The 5,142-nt window shown below is 41.6% G+C and overlaps 1 pseudogene; it reads right to left on the reverse strand.

Annotated features, from left to right (window-relative positions):
* LOC110315056 overlaps positions 1-5,142 on the reverse strand; it is a 13,193-nt pseudogene that overhangs the window by 4,596 nt on the left and 3,455 nt on the right.

Genomic DNA, 5,142 nt, shown 5'->3' on the forward strand with positions numbered 1-5,142 from the left:
CCCAATCACAAAAGAAGTCACTAGATATGCACTCACTGATAAGTGGATATTAGTCCAGAAACTTACAATACCCAAGATACAATTTGCAAAACACAATAAAACCAGGAAGAAGGAAGACTAACATGTGGAAACTTCATTCCTCCTTAGAATAGGGTACAAAATACCCATGAAAGGAGTTACAGAGAAAAAGGTTGGAGTTAAGAATAAAGGATGGACTATCCAGAGACTACCCCACCCGGTGATCCATCCCATCGTCAGCCACCAAACCCACACACTATTGCACATGCCCGCAAGATGTTGCTGAAGGGATCCTGATATCGCGGTCTCTTGTGAGGCTATGACAGAGCCTGGCAAACACAGAAATGGATGCTGACAGTCAGCTATTGGATGGAACACAGGGTCCCCAATGGAGGAGCTAGAGAATGTATGCAAGGAGCTGAAGGGGTCTGCAACCCTATAGGTGAAATATTATGAACTAACCAGTATCCCCAGAGCTTGTGTCTCTAGCTGCATATGTAGCAGAAGATGGCCTATTCGGCCATCATTGGGAAGAGAAGCCCCTTGGTCTTGCAAACTATATATGCCCCAATACAGGGGAAGGCCAGGGCCAACAAGTGGGAGTGGATGGGTAGGGGAGCAGGGGTAGAGGGGGGTATAGGGAACTTTCGGGATAGAATTTGAAATGTAAATAAAGAAAATATCTAATAAAAAAAAAAGAAGTGTGGGCTTGTTGGAGTAGGTGTGGCCTTGTTGGAGAAAGTCTGTAACTCTGGGATGGGATTTGAAATCCCCTATCTCAAACTATTCCCAGTGTTACATAGTATGTAGCTGCCTGGAGATCACCATGTACAACTCTTTCCACCATGTGCTATCTGTCTGTAGGCTGCCATGCGTCCCACCTTGATGATAATGAACTACACTTTTCAAACTGTTAGCCAGCCTCACCACTGACATGGTGGCCCTTAACAACAATGAAACCATAACTAAGCAGAAGTTAGTTCCGGGGACTCAGACATTGCTGTGCTAGGCCTGACCATGCTTTTCACTGGGGAATGTGGACTATGGTACTGTGGATTAGAAAAGCAGTTGGAGAACTTAAGAGGGGCTTAATGGGCATCCTGCTAGGAACATAGGACACAGAGTGGCTGAGAATGATTTGAAGAATGGAACTTGGCCCAATGTCTCTCAGTAGAGAAATACAATGCATCCTTGTGATATTTTGGCTGCAAATGGGTCTACTTTTTACCCTTATGCAAGCAGTTTGCCTGTGGCTAATATGGAGAGTTTTCTTATAAATATGATTTACAAAGGAAAACTCAAATCAGGTTAGCATGATCTTTCTTGTGTAGTTACACCTGCTACTCTTGCGAAGAGTTTTTGATAAAACCAAGCAATTTGGGCAACAACAACAAAAGCTATAGTTCTAGAGTAAAAGTGACTCCTGGGGTGGAATGAAGCTAAACACTATTTTTAAAGAGATGAACAGATTAAGAAATGGAATCAAGGGAGTGGTAGCCACAGGGAAAGAATCCATCAGCTTAGATTCAATTTTATGTAATGGAATTAAGAATAGTAGGTCCAGGCATGGTACACACCTGTAATTCCAGCACTCATGAGAAAGAGACAAGCAGATCTCTGACATCAAGGCTACACTGGCCTACAGAGTAAGTTACAGAACAAGCAAGCTTGGGCATTAAAGGAAAGCGTCAAAAAAAAACAAAATCTGAGGAATATGTAATTAAACAAGAGGTTCCAGCCTCAGCAAGCAGCTGAACTTGGCAACTTCAGCTGCTTGCTGTAGGGACAGTGATGAAGCTAAGGTCCTGTTCACCAACTGATCTGTCATGGACCAATAGCTAGATAAAAGGAATAAGCAGGACTTCTGGGCCCCCGTAGGAAAAGAGAGATGGAAAGGAGGCAGAGAGTTCACCATGCTTTGGAGAGAGAACAGCCAAGCAGCTATGTGAGGTCTCAGGCCACTGCTATAGTCAGGTGGTCAGGAGTGTTTAGCAGGGACTAATTATACCTGAGTGCATAAAGGTTAGGGCAGGTGGGATGTGCAGAGGTAAGAACATTAATAAGGGCATACTTTTCCAAGTGGGAGATAGTAGCTCCTAGCAATTGTGTAAAAAGGCAAGTTTAGCAATGCGCGCATGTGTGTGTGTGTGTGTGTGTGTGTGTGTGTGTGTGTGTGTGTGTGTGTTCTGTGGATTCAAGGGAAGCTGGGTAGTATTGTTAGTGTGATCCATTCCCAGAACTTAGGAGTGGTAGTGAAAAGCTACACACTACAACTTGGTTCTGGATTTTGAATCAAGGATAGAAGAAAAGGGTTATGAAATCTCCCTCTATGAATAAGACAGCTGCTGAGGCCAGGCATATGGCAGGAGTGGTCCTGTATGTAGGCCCAGACAGGCCATTGTGTGAAGTTGTGAAGGTGACGTCTGTATTGCCTTAGAGACCCAAAATGTTGTAGATGTGAGAGTCATGGGATAAATGCCAAGGAAATTGGCTATCACGGAGTGAAACCAGCCCATGAGAGAGAAGTGTGTTGTAGTCATTAAAGCAGAAAGGAGTTGAAAAGCTGAAGAGAATTTTGATATCACACATGGAGAAGCAGAATTTAGAGTTTACCCAACTGGGTGTTGGTCTTTATTTAGTCCAGTATTTCCTCACTATTCTCCCTTTCCTATATTTGGAAAGATAATGTATATCCTGTGCCATATGTTGGAAGTATGTGTTCATTTTTTATTTTGATTTTATAGTGGATTACAGTTAAGAGATTGCCTAAATCTCAGAAGAGACTTTGAATGTTGTATTTTGAAACACTGTTGAGATTGAGATAGACTACAGGGAACTAGGAATGTTAAAAATGGGAGAAATTGTCTTCCCCAAATAATAGCACATCAGTTGGATATCCAACACCAAAAGGTCACCTCAAGAAAAGTGCATACCATAACATTACATAGACTGAGTAGATGTAAGATAGATAGAAGATAGACAGACAGACAGATGGGCAGACAGAGAGGTGGATGGATGGGAAATGTATAGATAGATAATAGATTATTAGATTGGTTGATTGATAGATAAGCAGGCAGGCACAGACAGAGATACAGATATACATGTAAAATGTATAGATAGATATAGATAAATAACAGTTAATGGAAAAAGAAGCCATAAATTTGAAAAAGAAAAAAGGAGTGGTATATGGGAGGGTTTAGAAGAAGGAAATTGATATAAATTTGTTATAATCTAAACAAAAAAGTGATGATCATTTGAGTTCTTGAAAGTCACCTTCCATGAAGAAACTAGCACAAACTCTTTCAAATTTTCTATCACCATTGGCTAGTACTGTACTTGTCACACAATTCAGAAGGAATGTTGCTGGGGAGTAACAGTAAACAAGCGGTACAGCATCATTCAGAATGCATCTCACTATGGATAAGTAAGGACTGTTACTCCCAGGATGAATATACTTGTACCTGACCAAAAAACTATTATTAATACATAATTTTCAGAGTCTATCATGGCTGTTTAGACCCAGTACTATGCTCACAAAAGATGTTTTGAGAAAAGATTCAAGATTTCCTGAATGAGATACCCAAGATACAATGTGCAAAACACATAAAACTAAAGAAGGAAGACCAAAGTGTGGATACTTCGATCCTTCTTAGAAGGGGGAACAAAATGCCAATGGAAGGAATTACAGAGACAAAGTTTAGAGCAGAGACTGAAGGAATGACCATACAGAAACTGCCCCACCTGGGGATCCATCCCATAAACAACCACCAAACCCAGACACTATTGCTGATACCGACGAGAGCTTGCTAACAGGAGCCTGATAAAGCTGTCTCCTGAGAGGCTCTGCCAGTGCCTGACAAATACAGAAGTGGATGCTCACAGCCATCCATTGGATGGAGAACAGGATTCCCAAAGAAAGAGCTGGAGAAAGTAACAAAGGAGCTGAAGGGATTTGCAGCTCCCTAGGAGGAACAACAATATGAACTAACCAGTACCAGAGCTCCCTGGGACTAAACCACCAATCAAAGAAAACACATGGTGGAACTCATGGCCCTAGCTGCATATGTAGGAGAAGATGGCCTAGTCGGTCATATATGGGAGGAGAGGCCCTTGGTCCTGTGAAGGTTCTATGCCCAAGTATAAGGGAATGCCAGGGCCAGAAAACTGGAGTGGGTGGGTTATAGAACAGGGTGGGAGTGGAGGTGATAAGGGATTTGGGGGGAGCAACTAGGAAAGGAAATAACATTTGAAATGTAAATAAAGAAAATATCTAATTAAAAAAAAAGACTTCCTGAATGGAAAAACTAGCATAGACTCTTTCACTTTCAATATCACTATTAGTTAGGGAAGTGTGTATGTTCATGTGTGTGTGCATGTGCATGCATGTATGTACACACTGCGGTATTTTACATAGCAACAACTGAGTTGAACATCATATATTATGATGGATAATATCTGCTCTTCAAAATAATATACCTGCATCTGTACTAAATTCACATGAGTAGCAGAAAATATTCAGAGTAATGTCTAGATGCAAATAAACAATTCCAGTCAGAATAGCAATGCATTGTGCATCAAATAGCACACAGTAGACAGAAAGTGGATTTGATATATCCCACATGGTATCCCTTGGGACCAATCTAATCACAGAAATAATGACAAAGTATCAGACATTCTTACCTGGGATTGAACGCTCTAGGGGGTCACTAGGCAGTGACCACAAGTAGGAATTATTCTTGAAAGAGGCAAAGCATCTGTAGGTCCTCTTGTACCCAGGGCTCACAGGGGAGATGAATGTATTGTGGTCCTGTTGTAAGCAGTTCTGAGGAAACGATGCATTTCCATCTCTGCAGAGGATAAAGATCTCAAAGAAAGGAGGTGAGTGACAGACAAGAGTCACATTTCTTTCTGAGAACCCCTGGAGTCCTGAATCAACAGTAAGGGATGGCTTCTCCTTGTAAACACCTAGAAGTGAAAAGACTCTGTTATTAGCAAGCTGCTCATGATAACACAGGCCTTTAATCTCAGAACTCAGGAAGCAGAGGCAGGTAAATCTCTGTGAGTTTAAAAATCACCCTGCTCGCCTTATTTATAATAGCCAAAAGCTGAAAAGAACCCAGATAT

The sequence above is a fragment of the Mus pahari genome, unplaced genomic scaffold, assembly GCF_900095145.1.
Source record: "Mus pahari unplaced genomic scaffold, PAHARI_EIJ_v1.1 scaffold_10766_1, whole genome shotgun sequence".
Taxonomy (NCBI): Eukaryota; Metazoa; Chordata; class Mammalia; order Rodentia; family Muridae; genus Mus; species Mus pahari.